This window comes from Tamandua tetradactyla, chromosome 5 (assembly GCF_023851605.1).
Source record: "Tamandua tetradactyla isolate mTamTet1 chromosome 5, mTamTet1.pri, whole genome shotgun sequence".
Taxonomy (NCBI): Eukaryota; Metazoa; Chordata; class Mammalia; order Pilosa; family Myrmecophagidae; genus Tamandua; species Tamandua tetradactyla.
The window spans coordinates 57,748,434-57,773,815 of record NC_135331.1 but is presented as its reverse complement, the minus strand read 5'-3'; the positions used below and the strand labels follow the sequence as shown (position 1 = coordinate 57,773,815).

Genomic DNA, 25,382 nt, shown 5'->3' with positions numbered 1-25,382 from the left:
GGACCACACCCACAGTGTTTCTTCCTATCATTCTGACATTTGCCTCTCTTCTGCCATAAAGTATACATATGCCATACTATTTTATACTTCCTGAGTATCACATCCTGTTTAATATCACAGGAAACCAACCACCTGCAAGGATAGCTAGTTCGAATAAAGCCAGAGCCTCTTGTATCTCATACTAAGAAAGTGACTCCTAATATTTTTGTATAATTTTGAACCTGACAGAAAATCTAATGAGAGTATTGGATCCTCCTTCCAGAAAAATACACATGTACAATATCTTGCCCCATTGTAGGAACCCAGGTATGAAGTTCACAAACTGGGTTACAATGAAGCCTTATCAGGTTCATGCATGGAAAAGGCACTAAGAACAGAGCTTTAGTTTTCTCTGTAAAATTAGGCAGTTGGACTTGGTCAGTGTTCCTGACACCACTCACATGTCAAGCACCTAGGATGGAGGTGGTGGGTTGCTTCTTTAAAATGAAGATGTTTTCCTGGAGTAATGAAAAAGTTCTAAAATTGATCATGGCAAGGTATGCACAACTATGTGATAGTACACTTTGGGTAGTCTGTTTGATGTGTGAATATATCTCAATAAAATTGGGGGGAAAAAAAGCAGATGCATGGACCCTGCTGGATATTTAATAAATCAGGATTTTTTTTCAGGATAGGATCCTAAAATTTGTTTTAACTAGTGCTGCATTTTAACAGTTCACTAAAGAGTGAAACGCACTAGATTATATCCACTAGAGATTCTGATTTTATAAGGTCTAGGCATATATATTTTTATTAAAACTACACGATGAATACATCCAGAGTTGTTCCTAACTTCCCACAATAACTCCTTCTGCATCCCTAGGACTCAATTCAGCGAGTCAATACTTTCAATTCCTGTTATAAAAACTCTGTCAGTGCAGTGACATTCCCACACGTCTTATCCTCGGTGCCACAGGCTTTTCTTATCGTATGAGTGCCAATCTGCTCACACTCCAAAAGGCTCAGCTCTTCCCTAAAGCAAACTAACTGACCTTAATACTTTGGATGCCAGGGAGCACCTGGAACCTTTTCCCAACAGCTTGTGGGCAATCAAGCAAGTCTCAACAAGCTGTGTGAACCAGGACACAAAGTGATCCGTGACAAAGCACCTTGAAAATACATTTCCCCTGACTGTCTCCAGAAATGATTAATACGTTTACCTGACCTCTTCCAGGGACTGCCGGTGGAATTTCGAATTCTGGAGAGCTGCAGCAAAATGTAGCAGAAGAGTAGTTCAGCGGTAGAATTCTCACCTACCACACGGGAGATTCTAGTTTGATTCCTGGTCTATGTACCGCACCCCACCCCAGCCCACCCACTAAAAGAAGTTGTGAACAAGATTCCCTATGATATTCATATCACATATCTGCTTCTGCATGTGTACGTCTAGGTATAGAAATACATATATGTAGGAAGACACATTCAAATGTAGCAGAAGGAAAAGCAAGTCAGCATCACCAGCAGTGTTGTATCACTCTGCATGCAGGGTTTGAAAGGGTACTTTAGCAAGAGGGGAAGAAAATATGATGCTAAGAAAATGGGGAAGCTCAGCAGTGAATACACCTGCTTTTGAAAATATAAAATGACACATTTTAAAGCTTGAATGGCAGATGGCCCATGAGCCTTACAAAGAAAAATACATCCTTTCCCAAGTCCTAAAAGTTCTGCTTCAATTCCAAAGACAATAGCCAGATGAGCAAGGCACACAGTCATGGGCTAGGACCACGTCCTTCCAACTAATACTTATTGTCTACTAAGAGCCAGGCATTTGTTAGGTATAAATGGTGGGCAAAAAATAGACATGTTTCTGATCTCATGGTACTTATAGTCTAGCAGGGAGACAGAAAGTTAACCAAATAAGCACTTGGGTAATTGTATAAATATAAATAGATGTGCTGTAAGTTCTACGAGGGGATATAACAAAAGAAACTTAAGGGTAGGGAGAGGGTGGTTCCTGAATGATACTAGAACTGAGATTTATTGTGAACATATTTAACAGCATTGAATTATGTATATGAATGTGGTTCAAAGGGGACACTTTAAAAATTTAAAAAAATCCATGGGGCTGTACAATCCAAACAGTGAGCACTAGAAAAACCATGGACCAGAGTTAATAGTACGATTACAAAACTGTGCTTTCATCAATTGTAACAAATGTAACACATTAATGTAAGGTGTTAATAATAGGGTGGTGTATGGGAATCCTGTATTTCATGCATGATAGTTCTGTAAACCCACAACTTCTCTAATAATTTTTTTAAATGATTTTGAAATTCACAGGCAAAGGGCTAAGGGGGAAGAAGAGATCAGTATAGGTGGGGAAGAGAACACATTTTATTGACATGAATTTTCAAATTTATAGATAAATTAGAGCCATGGGTAAATAAAAGTTGTAGTTTTACAGAAGAGAGGCCTCAAGATGGACTTCTGTTCTGAGGTGTTAGATACCAGTCCTTGGGTCTATTGAGGAACCTAAGGAAGGAAGCAACATACACGACTATACTTGCCCAAATAAAGCCAATATTAACATATATGTTGTGAAAAAAATTTTAGTTTCTGAATTTATTTTCATTAAGATGGGATTAGTATAAGGAATCTAAGTTAAGAAAAATGGTAAGCTCTTGAGCTCTCAGTAAACGTCTTGCATATTTTTTGTTCTTTCTCTTTCTCACCTAGCCCTTACAGTCTAGTCCATATTTCTTTAGTGTAAGTGACTGATAGAGCCTTAGCCCTTTTCTAGCATTTCTCTCAAGTGTTAAATTTATACGATGTTTTCTCCTTTTTTTTATTATTATTATTTTTTTACATGGACAGGTACTGGAAATCGAACCCGAGTTTCCAGCATGGCAGGCGAGAACTCTGCCACTGAGCCACTGTGGCACCACCCTATACCATGTTTTGATCTTTCTGCAAAGACATAACACATCTGGGTATCTTATACTACTCAGACTTTTTTTTTTTTTAATCAGAAAAGCTGTTCTTTTATGGAGAAAACTGTGGCTAATATAGCACCGACCAATAAGCAGCAACCAGCCCATAATCGTTCATCCCAAGTTGTAAAATTCTTTTCTCTTTTAAGAAATGTATGGAAGATGCCTGAGCATTGTAGGAAAGTAGCACTTTCAAAGGAAGGAGCTCAATGGTTCCCCCACTGCTAATCAATCCCACCTCGTTATTCTCTGGATATACAGTCATATTCCATGAGGAAAGCTCTTCACAGAGAAGTAAAAAAAAAAAAAAAGATCCACATGTATAGTGAGGCCTAGTATTTCCCAGCAGAAGAGACTCAATTCAGAAAGATGAAATCTGGCTAATCCAGAGAGATCACTCACATCTCCAAAGGTTTTTCCCACCTACCCTGGAGAAATCATATGTAATATAATTTACCCTTCTAGGTGGGCTTGCCCAACCCTCTAGCAGGCATACCTTTAATAGCCACCACTTATCGAATACTTAACCATGTGTCAGGTACTATGCTTGGTATAAATTACTCCATTTAATCCCTACAATAACCCTGCAAGGTAGGTATGATTATAAATTTTTTGCAGATATGCCCCCGCACATCCCCAGAAATCTACTGCTCTTCAGCAAAATCTACAATTTCATAAAAATTCTCTTAAAGCAAGTTTTTAGGACTCAGCTTGACACGACTGGCTTTCAAACCAGGTCACGTAGGCAGCCTCTAGAAGGTGGGGAAAAGGCAAGGAAACAGATTCTCCTAGAAAGGATGCCGCTCTGCCTGTGAGTCTGATTTCCCACTTCTGATCATACTTCTCAAATTCTAAGATAATAAATTTGCATTGTTTAATCTTATACGTTTTTGGTCATTTGTAATGGCAACAATAGGAAACGAATACACAAATCCTAAATGCTAGAGAATCAGTAATCTTAATTATACATTTGTTGCTGCATCCTAAGATCTGATATTACAGATCCATGTTCCATAAACCCAACTATAAATCTAATTTATGATAACAGAAAATAACTTGAAACTGTAAAATATCAAGGATAACCAAGCATTTAATAAATGTTATATCATACCTCACCAGCTACGTGTTGAAGAAACATTACAAAAATTCCCTCTGGGAGAAGCTATAGACATTTCTGTGGAGGAAGTGGAGGAAACCAATCCATACAAACTGCAGACAGTTGACTGAGATTTCCTACTTATCAACAATGGCAAAGATCTGTCCACAGTATGAAACATTAATAATTTTTACACAATTAGGACATTTCATTACTAAAAAATAATAGCTATTATTCCATTCAAGAATCTATTACACTTTTATTTTCACTTTTATACACAGAACTTGAAGACAAGACACATTTTCTAGTGGATAACCATGTACATATCTGAAGTAAAAATTATTTTTGTTCATAAGGATGTTCTTAGGGATACAATTTAAGTATCTTCACCCACCACTTTTCTAACAAGTGACCTAAGTGGTCTACGATTCACCTACCTACATGCACAGCACACTTCCTTTCATCCCATTTGATAGGACCCGCAGATTTCAATCAAGGTAGCATAGGTCAGTTCCTACCTGAGTGCTAACGTCAACTGCAATGAATTAAGTAAATAAATAAGTGCGTACTTGAGTGGAGGGGAAGAAAACCTCAAACGTTGTTCCAATCTATCTTTTGTAACATCTTCAGTAAACAAAGCTTTCATTTCCGAACTTCCAAGCAATTTAGCAATTTCAAGGATACCATTGCCCTAAGACACATTTTTAAGGAAATGTATTTCTGCAGGGATACAGAGTGAAACCAGGAATAAATCAGTCCATTGGCCTGGGGACATCCAATTTATGGGTTACTGAACACTCTCCAATAAAATAGAAGGAAGCCAGAGATACGGTTGAGACACAAAATACACATCTTAAGAGTCCTTTTATTTGTTATTTAAGCAAAAACTGATGCTGAGTTTCCCAGCTCCCAATGTGAAGAAATAAGGACAACCATCTCCACAAGTCACAGTGCCTTTAAATAAATTATAGGAGGGGTCAATATAATACCTGTGGCAGACATTACTAATCAAGGTATTATTTGTCATTGAGCTCTCACCCAGACTTAGAATCCTCCACACAGTATACCAGGTTGCCACCAATAAATCAAAGTCAGCATATGACATGAAACCTGTTTATAAGCCTCAATCTAAATTAGGGACGGTAAAGTACAGCCCAAATGCTTATTTTTGTAAATGAAGTTTTACTGAAACACAGACCTGCTCATTTGCTTACACACTGCATATGACTGCTTTCTACTACAACAGTAGAATTCAGCAGCAGACAGAGACCCTGTGGTATGCAGAGTCTAAAAAGCTTACTCTATGGCTCTTTACAGAAAAGGTATGCCAAACCTTGTGATAAATGAATTGAAGTAAAGCAAAATTAACAGGCATATGTAGATGTATATAATTTATACTGTTTACCTGGCATTTATCATGTGCCTACATTATCAGGCACTGTGCCAGCATCCAGTTCGACAAAAAATAAGTTACACCTAGTCCTCACCTTGAAATAGTTCACAATGTAGCTAAAGAGATGGCCTCTTATATAGATACTTACAAAACAATTTATGTTCTAAGATATAAGTATACACAATTTACTATGAGAATAGAACAATGGGATTTTAAAATTCTAACATCCCAGAGAGATACTGTAAGCATTCTATCATTTTCCACTTGACCCAATACAACCTCAAATGTCAGAAGGAGACTTCGAAATTGTAGCCCTGTAGCAATCCACTGGGGAAAAGGGATGGATAAAAGTGCAACCGGCTATTATAGAGAGTGTCTGCTTTGCTTGATTTAAGACATTATAGAGAATGGCTGCTTTGCTTGATTTAAGATTAAAAGTGAAGAGGTCATTAAGCATTCTAAAAACAACAGGTAAGTAAGTGGTGATGTCCCGTTTAAAAAAAAAACTTAAGCAACGTTAGATTCTTGAAACTGTCATTTATCAGGAACCACAAAATCACAAGAAAATTAATAAGGTTCCACAGAGACATGTAAAGTTTGAATTAGGATTCATAGTAGATTGACAGGGACATAATAAATCCATAATTATAGTAAAACATAGCTGCTTCAACCTTATAAAATAATGAGTGCTTAGTGAGATTCAGTGTCTCTGAAAGGAAAAGAAATAAAAAACAATCTCCTACGGAGCCATGTCCTAATCTTTCTGGCCTACACTCATACAGTCCATATTCACGGGAGAGACATTCAACATTTCTAAAGATCTAGTGTTGCAACAAGCAATTTCCAAATGTAATGAATCATAACAGAAACAGTGGAAAAAGTATAAACTTTGCCATATAAAATACCCAGCTATTTATTTCCTTTTATTTCCCAAGGTAGTACCTGTGATTCTTCTTTAAAACATATTGTGTTGATTTAAGTGTCCTAGGATAAAGAAGTCATTAAATAAGTCAACACAACTTACGAGACAAAAAACCAAGATTTCTTTTCTAACACTAATCATTATGCCCACATTCAGGTGATTAACTAGTGAAGACTATTAGAATTTTTGGAAGGCAGGTGTTTGGCCATTTTTGCTTTGAATAGCTCTTTATAAATTGAGTTCCCTGGTTCTGCTTGACATCTTTCCTTCAAGAGCAGTACAAAAACAAAATTTTGTATATAACACATGTTTGATAATATTTTAATGGTATTACTCTCTAGGAAGTAGGTAAATTCTCAGGGCTCCTTTCAGTTCTTGAGTGAAAAAGAAAATTAAAGTTGAATATATGTGTGTGTCCTATGTAATTTTTCAAATGAAAGTTCTAGGAATAACAGCTCAATTCCATAATACGTCATTTAACAAGTGCCATCAGGGACTGAGGAGTTCCACATAAGTGAATGCCCCATTTAACTCAACTTTACTGCTCTAAATGATGAAAAATTATTTTAACCTCTTTTGATGGAAATATTTCTAAACTGGAACAACACATATACAATTTTTCAAAGAGAACACGCTGAAGAAATCCAACATTTCTTGATGATTTAAGGCCCTCTTTAGAATACGATCAAGGATTGTAAGGTGCATGTCTTTAAGTAAGCAAGCTGGTTCACCCACCAAATCACTCCGACTGCTGTGAAAAGCTCTGCAGTTTCCCTTCGAAGACAGAATAACCCTTCTTCTACAAGCTATTTTATTTTATTCACAATTATCCAAGCCTAAGACTTGGAAAATTCACCTTCTCATTGAAGAAAGATGCATGGATTTTGTGACTGTGGTTTATCGCTTATTTTTACAACTAACTGGTTTACTCACTGGTTCACTGCTGTGCTCCAGGTAGCTGAGATGAACAAAAAGTCTATCCTTCAGATAAGGGAAGAGTGCAGAGACGTGAATACTTAACCTGTATCTACTTCTTATCATAAAACATAAATGATTTCCCTTTAGGTTATATACAAGAAAACCCATGAGAATGGCATGAATAAAGGCGGTTACTTTACATCTATGATGATTGTAATGCACATGGATGGGGTCAATGAACATAAGCAATTCTGAATCTACATGAAATTGTATTCTTTGTCTTATGAAAACTCTGACTATGCTTCTGGAGACCACCATGAAACAGTGGAAATTTCAACATTAGTGAACATCATCATCTTAACTTTCACAGTTCTGGTTTAGCACACATCTGTAGTTACTCTTTTCTCCGCCAGATGGCAACCATGAATCAAACAAAATGCCTAACCTCTATGCCATTCACGAGGGAAACTGAATAAATGTAGTGAGGAATGGTAGTCCTCTTGCCCACTAGATGAGCAATTCACAGCCTTGAAAAGCAGAGAGCTGCATGTACTGGGTTACAAAGCAAGATTAAGAATTCACTGAAATATTCGTTCTTTCAACATCTATTGTTTACAATGCTCCAAACATCATGATGAGCATTAAATGTATAGAAACGAAAAAGACTCTTTGCTCTCAAAGAACTTGTGATTTAAGGAAGTAGATGATTCATAAAGATAACTATGAAAGAGTCCAATAAATTCTCTAATTGAGGAGCCTTGGAGACACCATGTCAGAAGAGATGTAAGGGTGAGTCTTGAAGGATGTAAGGAGCTTGCTGAACAGAACAATGGACTGGACAACCATTCAGGCAGAGAACACAGCCCCATACAAAGACACAAAGGCATGAAAAAGTAAGGTATGTTTGAGACTAATGGGGTTACAGGATCGGGGTGAAGTGTGTGAATATGCTGGAATTTAAAGGGGGAGGGAAAGGTAGAGGAAGTGGCAGGAGATAAATAACTAACAGCAGACTGGAACCATGTATGCATACTTAGGAACTTTAATTCTACAATAAGAAAAAACAGCAATAGCTAACATTTCTTGAACCCATTCTAGATACGAACAATGTGTTAAGCATTTAAAGGCATTATCTTATTTGCTCCTCATTGTGTCTCTCTGAAATATGTGCTATTTTTATATCCTTTTTTTCAGATAAGGCTCAAAAAGATTAGGTAACTTGCTCAGTTTAGAAAATGGAAGAGCTGGGATTTCAAGCCATCCCCATCTGACACTAGAACCAAATTATTACATCCCCAGCTTGTAAAGAATTTTCTTGTAGGTTACAATGTAGACAAATCTCTAAAGTGTTTTAAACAAAGTACTGAACTACCAGACATGTTTTAAAGCAGCAACTGGGGCAGCAGTAAGAAGGATGTGTTGATTCCCAAAAAAGCCTGGCAGAAGAGAGATCTGAAATAGATAAGATTAAGTTCAGCATATTAAATCAGATGCAAACAACAACAAAAAATATTTTCAACACAATTTTCTACCAGGGCCTTGAATTAACTTCATCATACTGAGATTAAAAGTTGATTTTTTTAAATTGCTTTTGTTTTTTCTTTTTAACAATTTCCAGGCTAAAGAGTTAAGTATTTTATGCTTCAGGGCCCTGTATACTACATCTTACCCAGAGAAATTCCAAGGTATGATTGGGTCAAGTTTCAGATGTTCTTTAAGTACACAATAAACAAGGAAGGGGTGACTTAGAACAATTTATATAACTTACTTTTCTAATGTACTTGGAGGAAAAAGAGAGAGATATACCATTCTATTCGGGCAATTCATTATATTCCATAGAAAACTATGGGCCAATAAAATTCTCCCTTGTGCTAGCTTCTTCTGGAAGGAGTCCTGAACAAGACCAGGAAACCTGAGTTCCAGGTCACACTGCAATTGGCCAGCTCTGCGGCTGTGCTCTTGAACAAATCCTCAATCTCACTGGCTTTCAGTCCCCTCATCTATAAAACAGGAGAGTAGGCTGGAGGGAAAATAGTGGCTTAGAGGATCTTCGAGATCCCCTTCTGTCTTAAATCTTATTCTATGGCTTTTTTTCCCCCTCTACCATATCATACTGTTTCATAGGTGTTAATGAGTAATGTAATGGCCAAAGGCAGGCTATAATGAATCTGTAAAGTCCCCAATCTGGAAAACCTGTGAATTAACTGTAACAGTGAAAAACTAATAGCAGAGGAAAAATAACAGTTCACAGAATTCTAATGTGACTGTTTTGCAGATAACATGAAGTGGTAATCTCTCAGTTAAACTACATGAGTTTAACAAGCTAAAGGCATACTGGTTATCCAAGTTAAAAATACTCTCATATTTTCATGTATCATTGGAACAGAAGTTGTTCCAAAACCTTGATCTTAGCTTTCGTGACTTAGCAGCTATCAATTGGCAGTATGAAGTTAAGAAATCAGATGGCTTCAAATTCTTGCTGTCACATTAGTGACAATGAACAAATCCATTTATTAAATAGCAATTCTCTTGTTGAGTTGTAACTAAGCCAGCCAAAATGAGACCTCATGTGATTATTTTTCAATGTTACAAGAATGTAGTGATAATAAGCAGTCATGATATAGTATGAGGCAAAAGTATTTGTATGGCATTCCTGTCAAGAACTTACAAATATTTAACACTTGAGGACAAGCACTCTTAATGGCTGGCTTTTTAAAAAGATTTAAATATGTAAAACTTAAACCAACAATCTCAATTTTATATAGCTCTATATATGTGAAAAATACTGTTGAACAATAATTTACAAACTGAAATGCACACACTTAGAGGGTATCCAGAGCTTGTGGCATAAGTTTCTACCATTCAGTGACTTTTTATGCTAATTCATTGCACTGTGGAATATAAACATTTGAGTCCTAGATAAACAAGGAATTTTAAAAATAGCACAAAGTATTGAAACATTTTCCCCAAAAACAGGCATTTTATTCCTGTTTCAGATTTCTGTTGCACCACTTTGTATTCTTTTAATGTTAAATGAAATGTACGCTAAAGGAGAAGAGTTTTCATTCACAGACCACTATAAAATGAATTTAAATTATTTCACTAGCTCCTAGGAAACACTTTATTAAAATTTATTCACAGAGTTTACTTTCCTTTTATTTCTGTGAGACTTTGTTAACACCAGAGATTTAATTATTTTGACCAAAATTATGCCACCTAACTACTAGAGGTAAAAAATGAACTGAAATATTTTAGTGAGTATAATAAGAAATATTAAAAAGTGCTAGAATTTATTATTGAGCATTTACTATGGGCCAAGCACTGTGCTAAGAACTACACATGTGTTATCTCAATTAAAATGAACTTAAATTAGGAGAAAAAAATTCTTCAGTACCAAAATTTACACTGGATTGATTTTCTCAAGTGAAATTCATTCACTTAAGAGGTATTCTATCAAGCACTGCAAAATCATTAATACATATGGGGTCCACCTATGGGGAGATAATGGAAAATGTAAGAAATAAATTTAAAATGTCATGGTCAACTAAATAATTATAATGGTGATAAATGGATTAAAATATCTTTAAAAAGAAATATAATATTAGGTAGGATTTAATAAACCCACTTGGGAAACAAAGTTCTTTCTAATGCTTCCTAGTTTAGGGTCTTTTGCATTATAATGTTTCTACCATTATCTAATTGGTATAATTACAGAAACATAGTACCTAATATGTTAAGAAACAATTTTGTTGACACTGAAAACATATTTCAAAACACAAAACAAAATACAATCTTGGGAATACTAAAGGAAAACAAAACATCTGAGAAACTCTGTTCTTGATGGCTATTTAGAGAAGATACTACACAAGTTCTTCACGTATCATTAAACTGATACTTAAGGTCAAATTTATCTTGGACCATTAAAATAATGTCAAAAAATTAAATAAAAAACTCTCCCACATACCACTCATAGAGAAAGCAAGAACAGACAAATGAAACACCTAGGTCAAGGACTCATTTCAAAGCCCTAACACAAATTTGACCCAAGTGAGTTTTAGGTTATTGTCAAATCTTCAAATGCATTTCTTTTACAGGCCTCACTTGCAGTCAGCCATGGGCCTGGGAGAGTAACCTCAGCTGAGGAAACCACAGCTGGCACCTCCAGCTTTCGTGAATTGTCAAAACATTTCTGTTTTTTCTATCACACAATAAAACATGAACAATTCGAAGGAAAAAATGCGTCCACCCCTTATTTAGGAGCAGATTTTGTAGAAGTGCTTGATGATATTTTCCAGCAGTGGAGCAGCCACTGATTAAATATCAAGGAGTTAATGACCTGCTGACTCAATGAGCTTTAATTTTGTGCAATTAGGGCTCCTTCACTGAGGCACATTCTCCTCTCAGATCTGTAAGGTGCACAGCTGTGGGCCCCAGGGCGTCAGGTAGGAAAAACAAAATACAAAAAACAGAGGAACTGCAGCATCCACCATTTATGCAAAGCTAGTTCTTCACTGGCTAAGCATATACTATCTTCACATTTCCAGTGTCTGTGCTGCAGTGCAGTATTTCTAGCCCAGGAAACTGTAACTGATAGATCATTACTTTTTTGAATACACTAACCCGAATACAAGAAAGAGGCATTTATATATATGTATAGGTATATGCACACACACACACACACACACACACACACACACACCCCGACGGACTCCTCTCCTCCAGAAAGGTTAGTCTGGCTGTCACAAATTACACAATTCTTTAAAGAAGATGGAAATCAGAGTAGAGATTAGTTTAATAGATTAGAATCTAAATCTCATCCTGCAGGATGAGAGAATTAAATGATTGCCAATGTAAAGTTCAAAAAGGTCATTATTTGTAATTAAAAGGAGTTGAATAGTCCCTGCAGACTACGCATACTCATGGCTTTCAAGAAAAGAAGGAAATCATACGTAAGTGATCATGTTTGCTTTGAGCAATGATAGCTCTCACTTCCTTGGGTGGCTTTTTTAAGCTTTTTTAAGCCACCCAAGGAAGTGAGTCACCAGGTATGAAAAAGCAAGGGTGGAACAGTTCAGATCTTTCTTGAGATCCTACAAGTCATCTGCTGATCCTATAGCAGCCAGGCCTTGTGTAAGCAATGCCAATGTTCCTGGGCGAGACAGATTATGGCTTACTTACTGCATTTGGGGATTGAAGGCTTTTGTCCTCAAAAAAATAAATATCTTTTGTCCCTAGCTGGATTCATTTAAATGACAGAGTGAACAGCATGAAAAGTGATTACGTAAAAGCAGTTTTAATGATATGCAAATGTGTACAGTATATAGCTAACTGAAAACATACCCTAATGTACACTATGGACTATAGTTAATAGCACAATTAAAATATTCTTTCATCAGTTATAACAGAGATACCACACTAAATCAAAGTGTTAATAACGAGGAAGGTAAGAGAACCCTGTACTTTTTACTTAATTTTTCTGTAAACCTACCACTCCTCTAATTAATATAGAAAATTTTAAAACACAAAACTGCTTTTTGATGCCAGCCTACATACACATAAAATATGGATGTCTACCCAGAAACGCTGTTGGTAGTGGTTCTTTCTGAGTAGAGAAATTATATGGAATTTTTTTCTTCTTTTTTTCTTTTTTTTTTAGGATTTCCACAATGAATATATATTAGTTCTATAATTTTTTTTTAAAAAAGCAAATGTTGGATGGGAAGAAGGAAGAAAGGAAGAATAGATTTCTCCCAAAGAAGAGTGAGCAAGGGAACATAAAATGTGTAATCTTCTCTTAAATTTAACCTTCCCTCCTTTCCAATCATTTGACTGTGGTTGCAGCAGGAAACCTACCAAAAAAGAACTTGGGGGTACAGTGGGTCCAGACAGGCACAGATATAACCCACAGAAAATCAAATCCTAAAAATGGAAGATACAGCAAGACGCTGTTTTACACTAATGCCAACAAAGGAGAGGGATGCTGTAAGGCATTCTTTTTGAATAAACACAGTTTAATAGTTTCCACTTATAAAAAATTGATCATCTAGATTTCTTATTATTCATTTCCTCAACTTGTCAACTTACATTTAAAATGAATAATGTGTTAGGGTGAAAACATTTGCTCTTGTTACCCTCTAGCTTTAAAGGAAAAAAAAAGACAAATTCCCTGTAGGAATAGGATTAATGACATATGGTAATTACACTATTAAGTTGGAATATCTATAATAGCATAAACCTCCATTAAACACATTCTTCAAGAGCCACTTTATTCTAGAGAATTTCAGTCGTTTTAAATTTATAAACAGAAAGCTATATATCAAAATCCTTTTTTATGTATTCAGATGTTTGCAACCATTTGTTCCACATTTCCTGGCCAAGAAACATTTCAGAGAAAGAGAAAAAGGAAGTCAGGTCATTATCTCATGAACTAGGCAAGAAATAACACACTGCAGACACAATATTGGAAGTTCTCCATTCAAAAAATGTCAAGGCAAAAAAAAAAAAAGGATGTACACTTCATATTTGTGTGTCCCTAATTCTTGGTCAGCTCTGGCTCATTTTCCACCAACCTCCCAAGCTTCCATGTCTCTCTTTCAAATAATGAGAGGTCGGGAAGAGGGCAGAGGTGGGGACACCCAAAGAGGAATCATTAAATGCTGGTGGAATGACAAGAAATGCAGCTGAACCAGTAGGGCGCTTGCTCTCCTCTTCCCCTAGAGGTATTTTACATCATTATTATAAGGCATCTGAAGATATTTATGTGTTTATTTTATTTTTGTTTCAATTTCATTTTTATTTGCTTCATTTTCTATTGGCCTTACCTTTGTAAACAACATTAAAATGTTTCTGGAGATAGATAGGGTATAATAACAAAAATCATTTACTCAAGTTACAATATCTGAAATTGTAATTAAACAAAAACAGTAAGTTGCTTCCTATAGCATGTCTATCATAAAACAGCTGTACTCAGTTACCTATAAATAAAAGGTATACAATACAAAAAACTTAAATATTTTAAAATATGATTTTATAGGAAAAAAGGAGTTGTACTTTACTTTCTCAACTGCAACAAAATTTGAATAGAAACTGAATTTGTGCTGATCATAATCCCTCATGGATTATTTTATAAGGAAAATCATCTGCTTTACAAATACTGTTTGATTTAAAGGGGAAGAGAGCTAGCACTTACTAAAAGCCTACTATAATACCTGGCAGTGTGTTAACTGCTTTCATAAGTTTTGTCATCTAGTCATCACAGCAGTTTCAAAGATGAGGAAACTGAAGCATAGAAAAATTAAATTCTCACAAGGTCATTTAGCTAGTGAATTATGGGGTTGAAACCCAAGCCCAGTTCTCTCCTGCTTTAAAGGACATACTTTTCCAACACACACACAGCTACTAGGAATACCTGAATGAGTAGCAGGTATGTCATAAAAATTTCACCCAGCCAGGTACTAAAGTAAACTGGCATGAATCCTGGCCTAAGGATAAATGAACTTGGAGACTATGGTTTTATAGGGTAAAATTGATCAAGAATATAAAACTCAAAAACAGACAAATAGCAATAATAATCATTCATTAAATTTGGAAATTATCATAAAAAAATTCTTAATATTATGATACTTTTATTGTATCCCTGCAATAATCCTGAGAGGCAGCGATACTGGCCTACCTAAGGAAACTAAGGTACAGGGACTAAAGTGACTTACCTAAGGATGGCCATTGATTAGTGGCAAAAGAGAAATCAGAATCCAAGTTTCTTAATGCATAATCCAGTACTAATTCTTTTATGTCATGCAGTCTTTTGGGACATAATTTTTATCAAAACAAACCTAAAACTGATAATCTGAACAAGTGTCAAGCATTTCCTACAGCCCACACTTCAACTAGGTATTTTATCACAGTAGAAATACAGGCTTTTTTGTACCTTCCCTTTCAGTCAAGCAAACTGTTCTGTGTTCACAATATTGCTCATAACCACAGCCCCTTCCTTGCCCTCTTGAACAAAACCTTAGGCAATTTGTTTTGGAAAAAACATTCTTATAAGTAAATGACTCTTAGCCAAAAAGGCTTTCAGGAACAGCGAGTTTTCCTCACTCATCCTTCTAACCCCTTCCGCTTGTCCTGGATCCTGCTTTGGCATGGAATAAATAAAGAGAGTGATTAACCATAGAGAAGGAGAAAGAGCAGAAAACAGAAGAATGCTTCCTCGGCAAGAGCTCTTCAGCTTTGGATAACAAAGAGCCAACAGATCTTGGACTCAGAAACCACTTCTGGCTTTTTTATTTTTATTTTTTGGACACATACTGGGTTTGTAGCTACTAACCTTCTCTAACAGTGCTATTGAGCAGATATAAGAAATGGAAAATTTTTAGGCAATAGTGGAAAAGACAGAGTATGCCTTCATTGTTTTCCCTTTGGGCTGAATCGCCTTCATTCAGAACCGCCAGACTGCCCCTACATTCACCTTTGGGCTGATTCCTTCTATCAGGGAGAAAAGCAATCTCTTCACTTCCCAATGCCCAACTGAAATATTCCCTATGTCTCTTGGAACCTTGAGTTAAGGGGATTTCCTTCTCGATTGCCATTAAACATTCAATATATACTTATCTGTATGGAATAATATTATATAAATAATATTAACGTTAAAAATAGTCCTTTTTCCCCCCAGGAAGCCAAGTTGCCTGTAGTCTCAAGATTAATGACAAATAGAATCACAACATTGAAATATCTGGCTGCCCAACCTCAATTTGTGTGACAAAAGCAAGAGACAAGGACCTTTAGGACAGAAAACACTGATCCACCTAAAATTTATTCTGGAATTCCTATTAGATAGGTACTGGAATGTCAAAATCTACCCTCCAACAATGTTAGTTTGCTCTTTGGCATCACATTCTCTGAAAATGTCTTAGGTACATCTTCCAGCTCATGAATTTGTCGTTTGGCTACATCAATTCTGTTATTCAATTTTTTTTTTGATGATCATTATAAAATTTCCAAGATGTCTAATTTCTTCTTTGTCATAACAGTCCATTTTGGTTTAGTTATAAAATATTCCAACAAATAATTTAAATATTATTTTACAGATTTACTATTTTAAATAATAGTATTTGCTCAATTAATCTATTTCTTTACATTTTAGCTTTTGGGTTTGCTGAGTTCAGTGTTTCCCTTTCATGATGATGGCTCTTCTCAAATGCTTGATGATTCTTAGTTACCGGCCTATCTCTGTGTTTGAGAATCTGTTTTCCTAGTTGCAGACTCTGATGACAGACGATGCCTTCTGTGACTATAGTGGAAGAATAGAATATATGTCAATAATTCTTTTTCCTATAATATAGTCCTTCCTGAAGGTCATGGGCTGACCAGGATATAGTGCTACATCTCCATTCTCAGCACCTATCCTTACCCCTTTACCTTGGGCACAAAAACCAGAGATGCCAGCTTCTCAGTAGAAGTGGAGAGATGAAAAAGCCAAATATCTGTTCTATATACTATTTTCCAAATAAATATCAGCCATTTTTTAGGTGTTAGACCCTGGAGAACTTACTGACCTTTCTCTCTGCCCCCATTTCCTCCATTAAGTAGGTGGATAAAATATGGTACCTACCCTCTACAGCTATTGTGAGAATTAAATACATTCAGAGAAATGTGTTCATATTAACAGTTTAGAACAATGTCTGAAATACAGTGTGCATTCAATTAATGTTTGCTAGTATTATCTGCTTTCCATCAGAAATCCCTTAATATGATATTGTCTGTTGGTAGAGTTCTTATTTGGTTTCTAGAGCAGTTATGTATTTATTCATTAAAAATGTATATCATTTCATTGGATTTTAGGTGGGGAGGGAAATATATATGCATGGAATCAGTATGCCAAATTGTTCCAATAGCACTTAAATAACTATCTTTGCTTGTTAAAAAAGAACTCCACTAGAGTAGATAATAATAAAATAAGCCCTAGTTCTAGAGGATTTTTTTTAAATAACTGCAACTCTTAATGTATTGGAGATCACTTAGTGTTAACCTAATCTAGTATTTACTGAAAATATTTTAATTCTCATGTAAACTCAGATCAAAAATAACAAAGCCTTTAACCTTGTAACTGATGATGGTTACTAGAAGTAAGTTAAGGCATGACATACTGGGCAATTCAGAATTTGGAAAGAAGTGAGATAACTTATATATAAAAATACAAACATGGTACATGCACAGTTTTTGCCTAAACCTGTAATTTTGTGCATTATATATTATTAATTATATAATGCAGTTATACACAGCAGCAACAAGAGTAAACCAAGAAAAAAAAAAAAAAAACTCTTCATAATGAGCCTAGGCCCAGAGAGAGTGAAGCAGAAGCTGGGAATCTGCTCTTTCTTCATTTGGTCTTGGTTTCTAGTTTTGCTGTGCTGAGTATGACTTGAGCATCGCAAGATATAATACATATTATTTCTACATTGTGAATCTAAAACACCAGCCAAGTACTGTATTTCATCTTGATCTCAAGCACTGAAAGAAACAGCAAACTGTTTAAAGCTGGCAGAAAAACTGGTTTGGAATTAATGAGTGGCATTTACCCTGCTAAAACACTTTCAAAGTTAATTTTCTCTAAACTCATTTTTCTCTTTTGGCAGTAATTTTAGAACTTAACCCTAGAGAAGATATAATCCCACTACACTTTTCTTACAAAAAGAGCATTTTCTTCATCAGGCATTTATTTGGTTTATTACTACCCCACAGTTAACAAGTTCATCCATTCTCCAACTCAACAAAAGCATTCAAGTGTCACACCCTATTAACAGCACATTAAATTCAGTCATTCTTACCCAAACAGTTAGGAAGGGACCGTTCACTTTTTCACTTTTCCTTTCTTGTTTTTTATTTTTGTATGTGTTTTTTTCTTGTTTTGTTTTCCTATTCAATACCTCTCTCTGTCCAGAAAAGCTGGTCATGAAAAAGAAACCATAAACATAGCCCATAAGAAATTAATACGTGTAGCAACTGCATTTACTTAGAAATCTTATCTAGAATCCATGTTAACTCAGGGAAAAGCATTTCAATTATCAAACAAGAGGGAGATTTCTACATGAATATTAAATGTCAAACCCAAAACTATTTTATAATAATAACTCTTTACAGATATTCTACTCGCTTGCTCTGAAAGGACAGAACTGACTTCTTAGAGAAAATTTTATACGCAACTCTTCTAATAAACAGTGATGTTTCCCAAAGCAGTGCCCGCCGGCCACCCCACCCTGCCCTCCACCCCATGCATGTCTACCCATACACTGGATAAAGGGAGTGTCAGTTACACAGTTTTAGTAATTGCATGGTCACATGATAAAAGCAATGTAGTTATACAATAACCATCAAAGATCAAGACTATTGAATTACAGTTCAACAATTTCAGGTATGTCCCTCTGGCCACCTAGATACACTAGAAACTAAAAGAAACATCTATATAATGAGTCATTAGTCATAATCATTTGTTAAATTCTATTTGTCAGTTACATCTCTCCCTCTCATATGTTCATTCTCTCAATCTTCAGGGTTATCTGGGCAATGACCATTTTACCAAAGCAGTCTTTTAAAATAAATTATCCATCCTACTTGAAAAAAGGCTCAAGAAGCATCTGAGTGAGGAAACTACAATTCGGAAAAAAAGACCTGTATCATACCTCTGAAAAATATGTAATTATGTCACTTGGAATTACTGACTTTGAGTAATTATGAATACATGAGAACTGCAAACTAGGACAAATAGTGGAATCCTCCCTTTATATATATCTGTGTAAGTGGTTAATGCCTGCCTCCCCCATTAGATTGCTCTGTAATAAAGGCAGGGGCATTGTCTGTTGTGTTACCCAATATAGAGCCGGTGGTTAACGCAGTAAATGGGAAAACAGTAAGTATTCAGTAAATAATGGTTGATAAACTAAATCGATGAATACAGACTTGCGGATTCCAAGTGATAAGTATGGCTTCCCATATTCTTCACTGATAGTTTCTCTGAGTTTCTTCAGCTCTTAGTAAAGAAAGAGCTTCTTTGAATGGAGCTCAGGATGGTCACTCATTTGTGCACACCGGTAACATACTACAACTACAAACATCAATGTGAGTACATAGACATGGTGTGAGTGTGTGTGTGTGTGTGTGTGTGTACACAAACCATAGACTGCTTAAACTAAAAAGAAGAGAAATGATGGCTCTCTGGGTGACTCTGATTTTTCATTTCAAATATTGGCACCCTACTGTCTTTAAAATTGCCATTTATACATTTACTTAGGAGAGCAGCACAAGTTGGAAGCTGTTTATTATTTAACAAATCTACAACTAAATAATGAAGTATATATTAACTAGACACAAAACACAGTCATCCCGACTAGCCTATATAAATTTCTTGCAAATGTTTACTGCTTCAGGGAAGACAGTATTTTATTCTGTTTTGTCATATTCAGTCCCTGTACCTTTTCTAAGCAAGGCAAGTTTCTCACATTTGTGTAGCACTTCACAGCTTACAAAACACTTTTTAAAGGTGTGTTATATCAGAAATTTCAACTGAGATATGAAGATAATATAGTCATGAAATTCTAATTTGAGGTTCAAGACCAACATGCACAATTTTAAAAGAAACATTTAGCAACAAAAACATTTATGATTCTAAAAGGCCCTAAGCCACATTCAGAAATGAAAGGGGCAAGAGTAGGGAAATTAAGGGAAGGTTTCTGAGGAAGATTCTTGAGAGAGTGCCATGGTGTGTGTGTCCCTTCTCACACACTACACAAGGGAGGGAGGAGTGGAAGTGTGCTTTTCTTTCAGCTCAAGTCAGGGAAGAGAGAAACTTCAAAGGAGCTCCAGAAAACCTGGAAGGTGCCGCCATGGTGAGGCGTACACCGCGGATGGATATCTGACTCTGGCCAGAAAACACTGAAAGGGTAAGAGCTGAAGGACCGGTGGGAAGGCGCAACGACTGCACTAGACTGCCCTGCACTCCTGGCACCTGTCTGCACAAGGATCTCTAGTATTTCCTGCGGACAGATGTGGACCCCATGGCTGGTCTGAAGCCACTTAGGTCCTGCCCAAGAGAATGGCCTAAGGTTGAAAGGACCCCACAAAAGTGACGATATGGAACCGGTTACTGAACAAACAGAGGTTGAGGAAAGAACTGCCAGCTGGAAAAACAAATGCAGTTACATTACAAGTATAATCAAATTGGCAGTGAGGCTGAGGGTGCGGTGGCTGAAAAACTCACAAAAAAAATGGCCAGAAGAACCAACTTTAAATAGTTACCAGGAACTGAGAGCATGAAGCCATTTTGTGGTACTGCCTGTCAGGTAAGCACTTCCCTCCCTGCCTTCTCTTTTTCCTCTCCTTCTCTTTTGTTCTTTTCCTGCTTATACCCTGGTAAGGTAAGTTTCTCTAATGGAAACTTAAGGTGAGATTTTCAGTTGTCCTTAGCTGGATGAGGGAAACAGGAAGAAGATTTAAGTTCAGTTCAAGTTCCAAATTTGTATTACTTCATAAAACTGTATTTGCAACCTAAAAGTCAATGTAGCAAAGTATAATACCTAAAGATTATCAGAAAAGTCATAGGAGTGCCAGAATTTTCATCCTAGGGTAGGGGAAAATCTTTCTGTACTCAAACGTTCTAATTGGACAGTGAGAAACAAAAATAAAAATGCTTTCTGATTAGATCCCATGAATCTTACTTGTTTGATTTATTGATTAGAAGATTAAGCATTCTTCTAGCAGCAATTCATAGAAATCAAACAAACTACCTTAACCCTCTAAGGGAATCTTGAAGTTAAAAGCAAAACAAAACAATAATAATAGCAGCAACAAATACCATGCTAGAAAGAGCTAGATTTGCTTCAGGACCAAATGAAACCAGAAACTAATCCCTATCTGCCTTGCATCTCTGCCTTCTATCTCTTGCAATCTTTATTTGCATCTTATTCTCTCCTGCAGCAGTATTAGGAAAGTAGAGATTGGCTACTAGCCGCTCGATGCTCAGATCCTTACAATCTACAATACTAGAAGAAAAGTCTTTGTCAGTTGGGTTTGAAAATCCCACAGAAAGACTATTCTTAGCCCTGCTTCAACAATATGTCCACGTCCTTGGTCAATCACTGCAGTCGGGTGGGTAATGTGCCAGGAGAGGCCCAGCATGGGCCTTGTGCCCTGTGGTCAGGATGGTTATGTGGTCTGGAGAAACAGAGAAGGGTGCTGGGCAGATTTAATGCATGAAATCTCACCTTTTAACAACCATTGTCTCAGTTTACTCTTACCTTACAGGAGAAAAATTGAGGATCTGAGAGATGGAGTAACGTATTCAAGGTCATACAAAAAAAAAGCAAGTGGTTAGCCAATGACGGAGTCCAGATCATCTAAAATTATAAATCCAGTGTGCTTTACAATACTCAAAACCTTCTCTTAAAAGATTTTCTAAACTCTCACGCATTGCTGGTAGGAATGCAAAAAGGTACAGCCATTTTGGAAAACAGTTTGGTAGTTGCTTACAAAGTTAGGCTTACCATATAATCCAGCAGTTGCACTTCTAGGTATTTACCCAAAAGAACTGAAAACTGATGTCCACACAAAAGCCTATATATAAATGTTTAGAGCAGCTTCATTTACAATTGTCAAAAATTAGAAGCAACCAAGATACCCTTCAATAAGTGAATGGATAAACTGTTGTACCTCTGTACAATGAAATGCTATTCGGCAAAAAAAAAAAAAAAAAAAGGAAGAGGAAATGAGTTGTTAAGCCAAAAGAGGAACTTTAAATGCCTATTACTAAGTGAAAGAAGCCAGTCTGAAAGACCTATATAGTGTATGATTCTGACTATAAGAAATTCTAGAAAAGAAGAAACTACAAGGACCTTCAAAAGATCAGTGGTTGCCAAAAGTTCACTGGGAGCAAAGAAAGGATGTGTAGCACAGGGTATTTTTAGGGCAGTGAAATCAGAGTGTATGATATTATAACGGTGGATGCATGACATTATGAATTTGTCAAAACTCAAAGAAATACAGAACACAAAAAGTTAACCCTGATGTAAATTATGAACTTTAGTTAGCAGTAATTCATCAACAGTGGTTCATCAAATGTAACAAATGTACAATAGTAATGCAATATAATAGGGGAAATTGCATAGTGGGGCAGAGAGGGATTATTTGGGAGCGCTGTGCTTTCTGCACAATTTTTTTTATGTCAATCTTATACTGCTGTACAAAGTAATAAAAAATATATATCTTCAAGTAACTGTCACACTGTATAATCCTTTTATGTACCATACCTTATATACTAAAACATTCTTTTAAAATATCATTGTGCTGTTTTAAGATAGAGATTTTGTACATGGGGGACAAAGAAAAGATTTTTCTAGAGCAAACAGAGGACAAAGAAAAGATTTTTCTAGAGCAAACAGATCTAATTCATTTGATATCTCCCAATAGGGAACTAGAGTAAGTGCCCTCTAATGCTACTCCTAGCGCTAACGTTCACTGATTCTAAAATAGGTCACTATTTGGTTTATTCCTGGTTTTGTATATGGTTTTGAATCATCCATTCCTCTATTTATTCGGTTTAGTTACACCTTGATTGAGCAGCGACTACCCTACTCTGTGCCAGGCACTCTTCTCTTACAGTATCGTTCATCTAAGTGCCCCAACAGCAAACAAAAACACTGAACCACATAGCAACTGCCTGACAAGAAAAGGAAAAATCAACAAAATAAACTGACCTAGTCACTAATTAAAGCTAGTCTTTGCTGAGCAATTTCATTTGATCAGCCACAGGAGGAGACAGGGGCAAACAACTTTTCCATAGACATGTGATCACTAGCACACATACAATAGGAACAATAGATTCTGTAACAATGTGTAACTGCATGGTAAGAAAATCACATAATGTGAAACAGTTTCACCACCGGCATGCAGAGGTCTCTAACTTAAAAGGGAAATTCATCAGCATCAGAATACAGATACAACTACATAGCAAAGGAGGAAAAAGAAAAGTTTATGTACGTTATAGTTTAGGCCTCAAATACAGTTGTTCAAACACTTCCTTTATGTTATCATTTTACAATTTCTCAGTATTTAAAAAATACTCACATCAGGTATTAAACACCCATGATATCATGCCAGAACACTTCAAAAACACAACTAGAAATATTTTTTGCTTTCCCAGCTGCACTTTCTTGAGAGAGCTTCTGGTTAGAAGAGATAACACAGCTCAGCTTTGATTCTATGGCTTTGCTGATACTCCACATGTTGGTGTATTAAAGTGGCACAGGTTTGGGCTTTCTATCTTTACTTTCAAGCATGGAATGTTCCTTGTACACACATCAGGCAAAGGCAAAGATGCAGAAAAGAGCCCCCTGCCCCATCATCCTTCAGAGCATCTATTTGCATGATATCGCCCCATTAGCCTTAGGTAGAAATTTTAACAGTTCTGGCTTTCTTGATTCCTCTGCAAAACAGAAATAATATTTCCTGTGAGGCATCCTACGGGAATCAGTGATTATTTATAGAGCTATACCAAGCTTCCTGGAATAAACTTGAAATAAATATGCTTGAAATAAAACAGGAATGAATGCCTTGCCTTTTAGAGAAGTCCCTCTAACTATCAATGCATGCTCTATACAGTACTCCAAGGAAGTCAGGAGGGCTCAGGTGAACACTGTCATGAATGACTATCTCTCTACAGTCAGTGAACAGTCACGTGACAACAGTACATTGATTTTGTAACCACCACCCACAGCTACTGCCACAGCATATGCATAGCAGAACCTGGAAAACATATTTCTTAAATAAAAGAGGCAAACTGCCCCTTACTTATTCGGTGGGGGGGGGGGGGTGTGCATTGCCAACCCAGGTAGCAGAAATATTTTGCTCTAAAGTCAATTCGATATGTATTTTTGTGACCCTTCAATGTATTCAGCACTGTGTAGTTATTATGGGTAGATATAAGACGTTTCATTCTTAAAATTCCTTAAAGGACTTAAATTGTCCTTTAATTCTTGGTGTGAAGTTAAGCTTATCAAAATGAAACAACTGGAGAACAGTCATGTAGTGTAAAGAGACCTACAGAAGGCATTCTGGGGGTGGGGAGGGGGGGCAGGGACAAGTGATAAGAGGTCCAGGTCTACTGTTTATTAGCTGTTTCATCTCAAACAAGGCAGTCCCCCCACTCCATTCATCTTCTATCAAAGGGCCTGGCTAGATGATCTGTAAATTCCAGTTTCTAAAGTTTATTATTCTAGGGCAGTGCAAGGGAAGCTCAGTGGTAGAATTCTCACCTGCCATGTGGGAAACCTGGGTTCAATTCCCAGAGCCTTCACATGCCCACTCTGACCCCCCCCCCCCCCCAAAAAAATACCTTTCTTTAAATTCTGTTATACTAATAAAAAAAGTCAAAATGCATGGTGCAATCTATTAAGGTTCAGAAATCATAAAAGGGGAGGAAGTGCCCTGCAGAAAGGGTTATGATGTGAATTGGCAGGGGAAAGGAATCCACAGAAAAAGGGCAAGGGGGCAGGTAGTTACAGAGCCAGCCTATCTGGCTGCAGCTACATTGGTCACTAAAGGAGGCCATCAATCAGGACACCTTGTCTCAAAGTTCCTAGAAATAGGCTTTCCCTGGATATAACCTATACATGTATCCCTCTCATCCACCTCTCTCTTTACTTTTGCTATCAACAGCATTCTTTGATGCTAAAATTCTGAATCCCGAAGTCTGTGGCTGTGAGATTAGCTTGCCTTAAAGCTACAGTAGGTTTAATCACCTACTACCAACAGCCCTTTCAAGACGATCCTTTAAAGAATGCTATCACCCAGTAGTAGTGGAATGAGCAGAACTAGACAGAGGGTTTTATGTCTTCTGCTTCTCTGTCTGGCCCTGCTCCTAACTAGTTCTTCAACCTCAGACCAGTCACTTACGTGTCTAGATTTAATTTCCTCGTTCAAAATACCTGCTTTACAATAGGCTAAGCCCCCAATCTTGGGGTTTGTTCATATGAAACTTAACCCCACAAAGGATAGGTCAAGTCTACTAAAAATTAGGCCTAAGAGTTACCCCCAAGA

General features: G+C 36.5%; 1 protein-coding gene across 9 annotated transcripts in view; it reads right to left on the bottom strand.

Moving 5' to 3' along the window:
- PPM1L (protein phosphatase, Mg2+/Mn2+ dependent 1L) overlaps positions 1–25,382 on the bottom strand; it is a 398,542-nt gene that overhangs the window by 160,575 nt on the left and 212,585 nt on the right. Inside the window, exon 1 of one of the 9 annotated variants that reach the window (XM_077160935.1) lies at positions 1,205–1,302. The exons of the other annotated variants lie outside the window; for them this stretch is intronic. The gene's annotated coding sequence lies outside the window, so the exon portion shown is untranslated. Of the gene's footprint in view, positions 1–1,204; positions 1,303–25,382 lie in introns of those variants that run through there. 9 annotated transcript variants of the gene reach the window in all.